At 42.0% G+C, this 14,318-nt stretch overlaps 1 protein-coding gene across 1 annotated transcript in view; it reads left to right on the forward strand.

Annotated features, from left to right (window-relative positions):
* Positions 1–3,913: 3,913 nt before the first annotated feature.
* Positions 3,914–14,318, forward strand: part of Herc1 (HECT and RLD domain containing E3 ubiquitin protein ligase family member 1) — a 161,019-nt gene continuing 150,614 nt past the window's right edge. The window contains exon 1 of the mRNA XM_051156694.1: positions 3,914–4,068. The gene's annotated coding sequence lies outside the window, so the exon portion shown is untranslated. The remainder of the gene's footprint in view (positions 4,069–14,318) is intronic.

The raw sequence follows: 14,318 nt of genomic DNA on the forward strand, positions 1-14,318 counted from the left end.
AGGGTAGGTATTAAAGCTTGTCAACAGTGTGCTTAGAGCCTTATACAGTGTCTGGCTAACTGCCACTCACAGGAGATGTGTCAAGTGAATGAATGAAAATGTCCCATTTAATTTTAATTTTCTACATTATTTGACTCTCTTTAAAAATATATATGTATGTGTGTGTGTGTGTGTGTGTGTGTGTGTGTGTGTGTGTGTGTGTGTATTTGAGACAGAGTCTTACTGTCCATTTGGCTGGCCTGGGGCTCTCTATGTAGATCAGGCTGTCCTCACAGAGATATGCCTGCCTCTGCCTTCTGAGCACTGGGACTAACAGTGTGGATCATTACACCTGATTTTTTTTTTTTTTTGACTCTTATACTCTTTTTTTTTTAAAGATTTATTTATTATGCATACAGTGCTCTGCCTGCATGTCAGAAGAGGGCATCAGATCACATTATAGATGGTTGCGAGCCACCATGTGGTTGCTGGGAATTGAACTCAGAACCTCTGGAAGAGCAGACAGTTCTCCTAACCTCTGAGCCATCTCTCCAGCCTGACTCTTATACTCTTAAGCAGGAAACTCATTTATTCACAGGCTGTGAAAACCGAGGGCAGACAGGTTGCAATTTCAGGAAATAACAGGGCTCCTGTCTATGGATCCCTGCAGTGGCCATTTTCTGTTTTCAGAGCCATCATGGTTCAACACAGTCTCTGCACCTTTCTAGCTTTCCCCCTTTCCTCCACATTTTCACTCCTCCGATTTTGCTTCCAGCTTAGCTATAACTTTCATGTAAGAGCTAAACATATCTTACAGGCAGATGCAAGATGAAAATTACATATGTTTCCCACTTTCCAGTTCCTCACTGTGGTGGGGAATGTGCCATGAGATAGCATTGCCTGTGAGAGGAGACAGAGTGGCCTCTCCGGGTGGCCAGCATGCAGACACTCATTAGGACAGGGACCTGTGATACCGAGGTCCTGGGCTTGAGAACCCATTCCAACTTCTTCTGTGTGTAACATCTTTCTCCAGGGGAGATCTGTGTGGGATAAAGGGGTAGAGCTGAGAGAATGGTGCTGATCAGGCTTTAGCAAATGCCGATTTGAGCATGTGTGTCCAGGGAAGGCGATGAGGCCAAAGTAACAGTGAAAAGTAGTTAGAGTTTCCTTGCTGGTATTAATTCATAAGTGTATATAGGGGTGGAGAAATGGCTCAGTTGTTATGAGCACTTACTGTTCTTTTAGAGGACTCAGGTCTGATTCCCAGCACCTACATGGTGGCCCATACGGTGGCATGTAATGTCAGTTCCTAGGGGATCTAGTGCCCTCTTCTGTCCCCTGTGAGCACTGCATGCAAGTGGCGCGCACACACACACACACACACACACACACACGCGCGCGCGCGCGCGCAAAACACTCATACACACAAAAGCAAAAATAAATAAATAAAAAATTTAAAACTAGCCAGGCGGTTGTGGCTCACGCCTTTAATCCCAGCACTCTGGAGGCAGATGCAGGTGGATTTCTGAGTTCTGAGTTCAAGGCCAGCCTTGAGCATATTTTTACAGAACAAATTTCAGGCCAGCTAAGGCTATACAGAGAAACCCTGTCTTGAAAAAAAAAAAAAAAACCAAAACGTTAAAATTAAAAAGTAATTGTTTGCTGATGGATTTAATTGTATTTAGTTCTTTGCATTTGTCCCCTAAGGAGGAAGCTAAATAGAGGGCAAAGGAAGACATTTCTTTTTAAAAAAAAAATTTAGTATTTGTTTTTAATTATGTCTATGTGTGAATATATGTGTGTATTCTTTGTGTAGCCTTGCATGTCCTGGACTTGCTTTGTAGATCAGGCTGACCTCAGACTCACAGTGATCCTCCTGCCTCTGTCTCCCTGAGTGCTGGGACTATAGGCATGTGCCACCATGCCTGGCTGAGTACTTTCTTTCTTTTTCCAAAACAAGTCTTCCTATGCAGCCCAGCCCTTTCATGATGCCTAGCATCTGCCGCTCGCTGCCTCAGTGCCCCCTGAGCTGGGAGTTCATAGGTATGCCACGAGAGCCTGGCAAGCAGGGTCGTTTTCCTGACAGAATGAGCAAAACCCCTGATAATCAACTCAGGGAAATGGAATGTTGTGACTATTTGTGAGTGGCATAGATGGCCACATCATCAGGAAGTCAAACTAAGGGCAGTTGTCGTAGCTCAGTGGTAGAGCCAGTACTTAGAGCTCATGAGCTTTAGGTTCAGTCTCTAGCCTGAGGTGAAAAATAAGGTGACAGGTTGGTTGGACTTGAGTCAATGTTATACATTGAGACCACAAAAAACACTAGCAACAATGATATCACTTGTGTTAATCTGCCCCTCATGTCTAGTTCCCTAAGATACACGTTTTATACACAGAATCCACTTAGTTATTATCTCATATTTAGCTGAAACATTGCACATATCGTACTCCTTAGAGGAACCCTGTAATAACAACTAATATTCTAAATGAAAAGTTTAGGAACTGAGGTTCAGGGAAGTCAAGCAAGTTGTTCAAAGTCATAAAGTTGAGGGTCTAGAATGGTAGCTTTTGTCTTGGGCTAAATTTATATGGCACACATCTCCAATTGAACCAAAGGGGTATATGCTGTCTCCTGCCTATGCTATATAGATGTGTGTATATTTTTGAGACACACACATACACACACACACGTATATGTTGTTATTATTTCTCCTATGCCTCTGGGTCAGACACCATCCCATATCCTCTGCCAGTTACATATAAACTGGTACTGGGCAACACACACACATAACAAAAAACCCAAAACTTAAAAAACAAAAACAAAACAAAACACCAAACGATTTTATTTACAAAAGGTATGCCGGCGGGGGGAGGGGGGGGAGCCAGGCATGGTGGTGCTCGCCTTTAATCCCAGCACTTGGAAGGCAGAGGCAGGTGGATCTCTGTGTCCGAGGCCAGCCTGGTCTACAGAGAGTTCCAGGACAGCCAGGGCTATGCAACAAACAAAAAACAAAACAAAACAGTATGTGTATGTATGGGCATGTGTACATGACTGAGGTTCCTGCGGAGTTCAGAAGTGGGTTCTAGAGTTATAGGTGGTTGTGGACATCCTGAGTTGGGTGCTGAGAAGTGAACTCAAGACCTCTGTAAGAGCAGTAAACTCTCTTACTCCAGCTCTCTAGCTCCCCAGAAAAACCTTTTGATGAAAGGTAGCTACAACGACGAGGTGGGAAGTACAGAAGCATTTAACAACTTGATCGGGCACCTCCATCTATGCTAGGCGCTGGGGGTAGATGACCAAGCCAGTCAAGCGTCCTCACTGTATAGGTTAGGACCAGTGACCCACTAGGTAAAGGTCAATCCTCAGGTGTTCCTCAGACACAAATAACAGGGTAGAAGTAGGTCAAGTAAAAACACTCTCTTGGGCTTGAACTTAACCAGCCAGAAGGTTAAGGGCAGTGTGTGGTGGGAGATAAAGGGCGTGGAGCACCCTGAGAACAGCAAAGATAAAGTAGGCGTGTGGCTACTCGGCAGGGTTCCAGCTTTTCGGCGGCACTGGGGACCGGACGGTCGGATCCTCCTGTGGACCGTCCCGTGCTCATCTAGTGCACATCCACGCCCGCAGGATCCTTCAGCACCCTCTGTGAAACGTCCCCAATTGTCAGTTCCCTACGGGCAGACGTGACTCCGCGAGGACTCAGAGGCAAAAGACATGGGGCGGTAGAGTGTCCCCAGAACCCGTACAAGCGGTCTCCCGACCCCCAAAGTTCTCATCGTTTTCCCCTTAGTCCCTAAGCTGTCCGGCCCCTTCCTCGCATCTTCTCAGGCAGCCTTCCACCTCCCGAGCGAGGCTGGGAGGAGGCAGGGTCAGCGCTCGGGTTCTCGCGAGAGTTCCCCACAAGTCCCGCGAGACTCGCCTGCCGCTGCGGCCGCCGCCGCCGCCGCCGCCGCCTCTTACGTCTTTCCCTTTGACAAGTCGCTGCCGCTGCAGCAAAAAATATAAAGGACGCGGCTAGCGCAGCGGCTGGCCGGCCGGGTGCCGGGTGCCGGAGCCGCGCCCTACCGCCGCCAGCTCCCGGCACGCGTACGGTAGGTAACGCTTCCTTTTTGGCCCTCCCGACCTCCTGTGTGTGCGTCCCCGGGCCGTCCGCCGAGTGGGGCTGCCGGCTCCCTGTGGACGGCGGGCGGAGGCCCGAGGAACCCTCCGCCTCGTAGGAGCCGAGCCGCCCGCCGGAGGGTCGAGGGACCCGCCCCTGAGCAGGCTCGCTGTCCGGGTCTCTCGGGGTCCCTCAGGGGTCGCGTCTGTGACCTTCTCCCCTTTATCCGCTAACGAGCGCAGCTCCCTCCGCCCCGGCTGGGACTGGGGAGCGGCTCTCCGCGCTCTTCATCTTGGGGAGAGTCGCCACTCCCGGCGCTCCGGGTCGCCGGCCGACTTCGGAGGGGTGGAGGTTGAGACCATGCGTCGTTCTCGCCGTCTGTGCCTTTGGGTGGAGGATGCTCATCATTTCGGTAAATCTTTCTCCAAATCTCTCACCCGATAACATAACAATTTCTAAAGCCTTTGGTACTTGGAGCGGAGACGAGACAATTGTGCAGTCTCCAGGGTGAGGGGTGGATGGTGGGGATGACAGGAGCTAACCCTGGGAACAGTGATGGGTGGCAGGTTCCCGAGAGACACGAGGACAGAAGCTTGGTACTTACCTTTCCTAGGAGGTTACGTAAAGACTATGTGTGTGTGTGTGTGTGTGTGTGTGTGTGTGTGTGTGTGTGTGTGTGTGTGTGTACGTGTACGTATGTGTGTTTGTATGAATTTGCATGTGTGTATTATGTACTCAAGTATATGTGTATGTTGGCTGTGGAGCACAGGGACAGAATCTGCATTTGTGTTTTTAAAATGTCTGTAATACTTTGAAGGTGTATATAAGTAATCAAATAACAAGAGTGATGAAGCCAATGAATTAATAAGCCATCTCCAGAGATGGCATTTTATTAATATTTTGGTGTATTTCTAACAGACCCTTTATGTTTTTTTTTAAACAGTACTTGGCTTGTCCTTGAATGGTACTTCCTTATTTTATGTATATTTGAAAAATTATTTGTTTTATTTGAGTCATTCCTTTGGCCCACTTGATTAAACCTGTTTACTTGTTCATTATCACTGGCTGTTCCCTGCCATCACCACCTACTTCCAAAATGATTGTTGATCAAATGGCTTTAGAAAATCAAATGTTAACATTTTCTTTTGGATTCTAATACCTGAATATTTTTATAGTTCTGTTTGTAGTGAGCCCTCTAGACTGGGCCAGTGTTTATGTGAAGCAAAGAAAAATTATTAATTATGATGAGAAAGGAAACTAAGCTTCAAAGTTTTAAAAAATGGATAGTGATGTACCTTTGATTATATGTTTCCGTACAAGCAAAAGTGAATGCCCCGTATGCCTGTATTGTGCATAAATGCACATGTATTGTGCATGTTTGTCCTCAACATCTGCACACACACATTTGTAAATTTTAGAAACACGCTAAAATATTTTGTCATGATATTTGAGGGAGAAAGACAGCATAAAGTAGGGCAAGAACAGTTAATTATAATATTTTTTCCCAAGATCACATGACAGGATTGTATGGCAGAAAAATACCTAGGGAGGTTGGAAACCTGGCATCTTTCAAAAGTAGGATTAGAGTGACAGCTGCCATTGAAATGGATGGCCTAGTAAGGTCTTCTGTTACTTTCCCTAAGGTTCTTACCACTTTGCTTTTTAAATTTCTGGTCTTGCTGGTCCTGTATTTTCTCCATGCAGACATGCTGGTGGCATATGGAGGAGAAAGCAAATGTACATGCATCACTTAATCTGATCATTAATATAAACATGTCGGAAAAGATGTCATTAAGTGAATTTCACATTGAAAAGGATAGCACGTTTAAAGAGAATGTGTTGTGGGTCGGACTGAACTGGTTAGTAGGAGACTCACAATAAATAGTGAAAGGTCTTAGTGTCCGAAGCTAAGTGATTGGGTTTAGTGGACAGCTGCTTTTTAAGTTTGGGTTTTTAGACTGAAAATGATAATGTTGATGATGTATTTTGGCATAAGGTAGAAGACTGTGTTAGGTAAAAGCATGCTTGTGAAACAAAACGTGAACTTTAGGTGGAGGCAGAATGATCAAGGTTTCTAGGCCAGTCGCGCCTACATGGGAGATACTGTCTCAAAAAAATGAACAAGCCCTTGAAGTTTTGTAGGTAGACAACCATAAAAGCAACAATTTGAACAGAATTATTTTTTATTGTATACAAAACTTTGCCATAATGCACTCACAAAAGAGGTTTATTAGGGATACCTTATAGGTATTATCAAGACCTTGAACAGAAAAAATTGCCTAAGTCATTTAAAAAGGAGATTGTAAAGTCTGGCAGAGTCACTTCAGCTACTATTTTCTTTTAAACTAAAAAACACAAAATAGATATTTAATAAATGCCCTTCTGCTTAGTTTTTTTTTCTGTTGGCCCTATAAATTAATGGGAATACTGAATTCCAGGGGAGATCTACCAGCAAGTGAATCAGATATGGTTAGGTTTTATTTTTAATTTCTTCTTTTTGAGACAGGAGCTTATGCAGCCTAGGCTGGCTCTAGGTGTAGACTAAGTGTGAGCTCCTGGTCCTCCTGCTTGCTCTTCTCAGGACTGAGGGTGCACAGGATACAGGCACGTAGTACCCCAGCTGGCTTGCTTGCTTGTTGCTTGTTATTTTGAGATTGCACCTTATATTATATAGACCATTCTGGCCTTGAACTCATGGAGCTCTAACTGCCTCTGGGTCCAAAGGCTTGAAGGCATCACTCCTGGCCAATTTCTATGTTTCTTATGACTTTTTGAGTGTTGTTCATTTATTTTTTAGACATTCTTTCATTATGGGGTTATTTGATATTTCTCTCATGTTTAGATTTGAAGTTACCCATGGTTTGACTATAACAGTGATTCTGTGCCATACATAAGGAGCTCATGGTGTTGAGGTATCTGGTTACTGATGATATTTTAGCCTTGATCATTTGTATTGTTATGGTATATGTAGTAGTTCCCTTATTCTTACATTTATGACTTGGACTTTATCTGTCAAAGGACTTTCTCCCTCATTCGTTAATTCAGTTACTTACATCAGTGTGGTGGCATGGATATTCATTTGATTCTACAGACTATTGTCCAATGTGATAGTATTATTTTGCTCACATTGTTCCAAACTTGGCCACTGGGAGCTTTTATCTAATTACATTTAGTGTGTGTGTGTGTGTGTGTGTGTGTGTGTGTGTGTGTGTGTGGTGTGTGGTGTGTCTAGTGATTAAAGGGCAACTTGTGGGAATCAGTTCTCTTCTTCCACCCTGTGGGCCTTAGGGACCCAGTTCAGGTTGCAAGCCTCAGTGACAAGCACCACTAGCTACGGACCACCTCACCTTCCCCAGTACAATAGTTGTTTGCAGTATATTAAGCATTACATAATTTGTTATGTTATAGGCATGTTGTAGGCAAATACAGTGTAGGATTTCTTAACCCTTTTCTACTTGTGATTCCCTTTTGTCAAGTTTTTATGTATCCCTGAATAAGTAGTTATATAAAGTATGGAAATGAGACATTTACTGATAATGATAAACTTATTTTAAAATAGCTATTTTTGTATGCATGTGGATTTACTAAAGATGAAAACAAACTTGAATACTGAGAAATGGGTGCATTTATTTATTTTTAGATAAGAAATTAAGTCTTTTTGTTTGTTTGTTTTGTTTTTGTTTATTTGATACAGGGTTTCTCTGTGTTACCTTGGCTATCCTGAACTCGCTGGCTGCAAACTCACAGTGATCCACCTGCCTCTGCCTCCCAACTGCTGGGATTAAAGGCATGCACCATCACATCCAGCCTAGAAATTAAGTCTTGATTGAATATTTGATACTACAGGATATAGACCATCTTCTAACATTTTTTAGTTGATTGATATTTTGGTTTTATAATCAACAGCATTGAGATTGCTGCTTCTGATAAGTTCATAGAACAAAATCTCAGGAATATATTTAGAGCCATTTCAGAAATTGTAGGAAAGTCTGTCCTAATTCCAAGTCAAAATTTATTTAATGATTTTTATGTGAAAGTCAAGTCAGCAACTTTAAAAACCAAACATTCTAACATAAAACAGTCCAGAGATATTTGATGCTTATGTGCTGAGGAATAATGGTAAAAATGTAAGTCTTGGTTTCTTCTTTTCTTTTTCCTTTTTTCTTGGATTTTAGAGACAGGGTTTCTCTGTGTAGCCCTGGCTGTCCTGGAACTTGCTGTGTAGACCAGGCTGGCCTTGAATTCACCGAGATCCACCAGCCTCTACCTCCTGAGTGCTGGAATTGAAGGCTGTGCCACCATACCTGGCTGAAGTCTTGTTTTCTGTATTTAAACGATTGTATTTTTCTATAAAAGAGGAACACTTTGTTTGCATGGTAAAAGTACTGAAATCCATAATTTATAACAGTCTGAGTCTGAGCCATGGTGTCTCCAGAATTGCTCCTTGGCATGCATAGCACAAAGGATATGCATTTTATGCTCAGAACCAAGACTTAGTGGAGTCACAGGATGCAGCGTGGATGGGTGCTGGAGACACCCTGGATTCATTCTTGTGTCCAGAGACCTTTTATTGCAGCTAAAGTTTTGGCCATCACTGAATTTAGTTACATGATGGAATCGCTGCCCACAGGGGCCAGAGAACAATAGATTATGTTACCTGGCAGGGATGGGGACTGTGGAGCCTATCCTTTGACTGCGCTGGAGGATGACTATATTTCTCTGTGCATCAATGAGCATGAGTTTACATCCATACCCTTTTCTCCAACACTACAAGGTTGTTCTGACTGTCCCTCATTCCTTAATTTGTATCTCCTTTCTGTGACAGAAGCCTGGATCTCAGTATAGTAACATACATTTGTTAACTTTTGGAGTATCCATCAGGTAGTTTGTTAACTTATGAAAAGCATTCACAAGATTATCTATGTACAGTTTTTATCTTTAGCCTTAGCTATTTAGGTTAGCTCTTTTATTCCCTGCTCTCTTTAGTGTGGCTGTGTTATTTTTGTGCAGTGCAGCTCAGGTCTTTTGCTGCTTCTTTGTTTTCTTGTCTGTCTGTCTGTCTGTCTGTCTGCCTGCCTGTCGGATAATCTATCTACCTACCTACCTACCTACCTACCTATCTACCTACCTACCTATTTTATTTTATTTTGTTTTTTTGAGACAGGGTTTCTCTATGTATCCCTGACTGTCCTAGACTTGATTTGTAGACCAGGCTGGCCTGTAACTCACACTGATCCACCTGCCTCTGCCTCTCAAGTGCTGGGATTAGAGGTGTGTGCCACCATGCCTGGCTTTGTTTTCTATTTTGATTGCTTTTAGTCCTGGTTGATGTTAATTAATTATTGTTATGGGTGATGATGACATTGATTTCAGATAGGATCTCCCAAGTGTGTCATGCTGGGCTCAAACTTGTTACTCTCCTGCCTCAACCTTTTGAGAGCTGGGATTACAGGCATGTATCAACATACATGGCATTATTGTTATTTTGGTTTGTGAAACAGTACTATTACTGAATATCACTGCTGTCAAACTTTACTACTTAAGATGGTTGCACAGGAATATCACTGTATCTTCCTACTGTTGCATTCCTATGTCTCTACCTTTGTTCCTACCTTTTCCCCATATTCATTGAGATATCCATAGTTTAAATTTAGTCTCTGATTTATCCCTTCCTCAAGAATTTTACCCAAAAGAACAGATTATATGCATTAAAAAAATTTAAGTATGTGTGTTTGCATCCCATGGTACACATGGAGATCATAGAATAACTTGGAATTGGTTCTTTGTTTACATGGTCTGGGTCTCAGGAGTCAAACTTAGGTCATCAGGTTTAGTGGTAAGCACCTTTACCTGGTGAGCCATCTCACCGGCCCCTATATTTTCTATTATTTTTCTCACATAATTTTAAAATTGAAATACAAACTGCATACCATAAAACTCACCCTTTCAGTTGGGCATGGTGGCACACGCCTTTAATCCCAGCACTTGGGAGGCAGAGGCAGGTGGATCGCTGTGAGTTTGAGGCCAGCCTGGTCTACAAAGCGAGTCTAGGACAGCCAAGGCTACACAGAGAAACCTAGTCTTGAAAAACCAAAAAACCAACCAAACCAAACAAAACAAAAAACCCTCACCCTTTCACTTTATTAATTAATTTTTGAGACAGAATCTTAATATGTTGCTCATGCTGGCCTCAAATGACTTGACTTCTTCTGTCTCTTAAGTAGCTTAAACTACAGGCATGTGCCACCTTGCTCTATCAAAACTAACTTTTAAAGTGTACAAACCAGGTTTGTTTGCCTCCTTCCTTCTTCAGACAGGTCTCCCTGTGCCTCAGACTTGAGATCCTCCTGGCTCCTTCTAAGTACTGGGTTGCAGGACTTTGCTGTCATATAGTTTAAAAAAGTATATTCACAAGGTTGTGCCACTTATCACCACTGTCTAATTCTAGAACATTTATTGCCCCCAAAGAAACCTTGTGATCATTAGCTATCACTTCCCATGTCTGCATCTGTTCTACTTCCTCTGTGGGTTTGCTTGTTCTAGTCAGGTTTCTTGTGTAGGTGCTCGTTTGTTCCTGACTTCTTTAGGTTAGTGGGATTTGCTCATAGTTCATTTATGGTGCAGCTTGTATACGTACTTCAGATTTTTTCCCCTGCCAGAATGATATCTGTATAACACAATGTATTCATTCATGTTTCAGTTGATGGACACTGGTTTTTTTTTTTTTTTAAACCTGGGAATGATGTTGCTATGAACATTCATGTACGTGTGTGTGTGTGTGTGTGTGTGTGTGTGTGTGTGTGTGTGTACATAAATTTTACTTTCTAAAGTATATACCTAGGAGGCAATTCCTGGGTCATAACAATAATTCTAGGGTTTTTCTTTTTTGGGGGGCACGTTTGTCATCGTAGGTTTACTTTTTAGAGGAACTGCTCCCTGCTTTCCTGCTACCCCCTGTGTGTGTGCACAGACATGTGCACGTGTATTCTATAGAATGAGCCCAGGGCCGCATTTTACTAGGTGAGCGCTGTCACTGAGCTCTAACTTCTAACCCTTTCTTACATGAAGGCCTTATTATAATCTTTTGAATTTTTTTCATTTAACAGTAATGTATCCTGGGAATGATGCAGATTGGTTCATTCTTTTGAATTTATGTTATTTGCATATTCTTGATTTTTTAAAAAATTCTTTTTTAAAAGATAGGGTCTTTCTTTGTATGCTGTACTGGCCTGGAACTCACTGTGTAGACCAGGTTGGCCTTGAATTACAGAGTTCTGCCTATTTCTGCCTCTAGGTTGTCTTAATTTTTAGAAATAACTATAGGTACAACTATATGTATGACGTTTAGGTTGTTTTCTGTATTTTTAAGTTATAAACAATGTTTCTATAATTGACCTTGTATATACCTACTTTTGCATTATTAGAGTATATGGTATATCTTCCTAGGAGATTCCTATAAGCAGTATTGATGGGTCAAAAGTTAAACGGGCAGGATCATTTCCCCATGGGTGTTGAGGAGGAATTCAGGGTTGACAATAGGTCTACATATTTGCTTTGATTTCTCAAAATGTTTTTAGTTGTTTTGCCACAAAAAGAAATAGATGTTGGAATAGAATAGTATTGAAGGGTTTTGCTACAGAAAAATCAACTCAGTGGATCTTTCATCCTCTGAAATGTCAAGGTTTTCTTGGTAGACCTTGGAACTCAACACTAACAAGTAAGGTTAAAAACAGCAACAACATGGCCTGGAGAGATGGCTCAGCGGTTAAGAGCACTGACTGCACTTCCAGAGGTCCTGAGTTCAATTCCCAGCAACCACATGGTGGCTCACAACCATCCACAATGAGATCTGGTGCCCTCTTCTGGCATGCAGTACAAGCAGGCATAATACTGTATACATAATAAGTAAATAAATATTTAAAAAAATAGACAACAACAATAACTAAGAGTAAAGACAAGCCAAAAGATAGTTTGTTTAATTTTAGCTTTTTAGTAAAACATTTATTATTTATTATTTGTACAGTATTCTGCCCGCATGTTTGTGTGCATGCCAGAAGAGGGCACCGGATCTCATTATAGATGGTTGTGAGCTACCATGTGGTTGCTGGGAATTGAACTCAGGACCTTTGGAGAGTAGCCAGTGCTCTTAACCTCTGAGCCATCTCTCCAGCTCCTAATTTTAGCCTTTTATTTTATAAAATACTCTGGTAGTCAAGCAGAAATTATTTTCATACTTGGTGAAGTTCCTTAGAGAAGGAGCTGCTGGAGGGGTGAGCCCTGGAATCACTTCAGCCAGAGCCAAGACCTAACTCTTCCTCTGGAATACTGCTGGAGTTCTGCACTGTTTTGCTTGCATGTGTGCACTTTTAAGTAGATGATTGAGTCAGCAAAGTGGATCATCAGGTAAAGGCATCTGTTGGCATCCTGGTGTTCCAGCTTCAGAACCCACTTGTGGAGAGAGCTGACTCCTGTAACTTGTTCTCTGACCTCCACGTGTGCACTATGGCATATGTGTCTACCCCCAACTAACTGACTAACTAGGTTATTAGAAAGTTGTTTGGCCTGATAGCAAGAAGGCACTTGGTATGATGAGTACGCCAAGATAGCCTATTGTAATTAACACATGCTTTGAATTTCGTTTTATTTATTGAGCACAAGTCTTGAGTGTAAATGTACAGGTGCACTCACGCACAGAGGTCAGAAGGACCCCATGGAGCTGTAATTACAGGTGCACATGCGATGCCTGGCTTGTTACATGGGTGTTGAGACCTAAACTCCAATGTTTTAAACCCCTGAGGCATCCAGGCCCAAATTGGCATGTTCTTAAAAAAAGGTTACACTCGAAGTCTAGCGTTTTTGTGTGTTTGTTGGTTTCTTCCCAGGGTTAGCATGAAACCAGGGTTTTGTTCTTGCTAGGCAAGTGCTCTATCACTGAACCAAATTCTGCAGCCTTCAGTTTAGGTATTTTTAAGACATGAATTATAATTTAGATATAAAATTGAATACTGACAGCTAAACTGTTGCAATACTTTTCAAACTGATGTTTTATTTTATTTTTTAAAATTGTCACTGTTTTGAGACAGGGTCTCATTATTACCCTGGCTGACCTGGAACTCGTTACATAAACCAGAACTTCCAAAGAGCTGACTGTCTCTGCTTCCAGAGTGTGGAATTGAAAGTGTTTATCACCACGCCTGGGCCACAGGGTTTTAACTACAATTTCTAATAGACCGTGGTAATACTGAAGTGGTTTTGATTCTATTATGGCTTATTATGGGTTAGTATAGCGGCTGGGTGCTGTTTCTGGAAGTTTGGAAAAGATAGTCTAGTAGCTTCTGAGTGGGCAGATGTAAGATATAGCAGTAGTGAGATGGCATAAATGTTGGTGTGCTTGTTTCCCTTACTCATTTTTAAAACAATTTAAGTTGTTTTGGTTGCATTAAAATTGTTCTGAGATAGTAAGAAAATATGCAAAATAGAAGACTAAAGTGAGCTTCAAATTTCACAGAATCACTTAGCTTTAAAGTATTTGTTTACCAACAAGTAGTGACTTTGTTTCATATATATATTTGAGACAGGGTTTCTCTGTGTAGCCTTTGCTGTCCTGGACTCACTTTGTACACCAGGCTGGCCTCCCAGAAGCTAAACTCACAGAGATTCTCCTGCTTCCTGAGCACTGGGATTAAAAGCATGAGCCACCACGCCTGGCTCATGTTGAATTTTAAACTATTATTTAAGATGTCTTTCTGTTCTTACAAAGCTGTTTTATTCTGTTTTTTTTTTTTTTAAGATTTATTTATTTATTATTTATACAGTATTCTTCCCATGTGTGTGCCTGCATGTCAGAAGAGGGCACCAGATCTCATTGTAGATGGTCATGAGGCACCATGTGGTCACTGGGAATTGAACTCAGAACCTCTGGAAGGACTGACAATGTTCTTAACCTCTGATCCATCTTTCCAGCCCCGTTTTTGTTTGTTTGTTTGTTTGTTTTTTGTTTTTTGGTTTTTTTTTTAATGAAGCTTTCTTTTATTACTTTCTAATCATCATCTCCTCTTTGTCTGCCATCTTTTAGGTTGGTTCCTTATTTCAGAGTGAGTAGGCACGACTTGGTTTTTGGACACAAGATAAAACTAGTTCTGCTTAGGAGCTCAGTGCACTAAGTACTTAATGCAGAAAACCTGCTGCTGATAAATCCCAGAAGTACTTATGGTCCAGACTACTAGAAAGTAACAGTGACTG

Source organism: Acomys russatus, chromosome 14 (assembly GCF_903995435.1).
Source record: "Acomys russatus chromosome 14, mAcoRus1.1, whole genome shotgun sequence".
Lineage (NCBI taxonomy): Eukaryota > Metazoa > Chordata > Mammalia > Rodentia > Muridae > Acomys > Acomys russatus.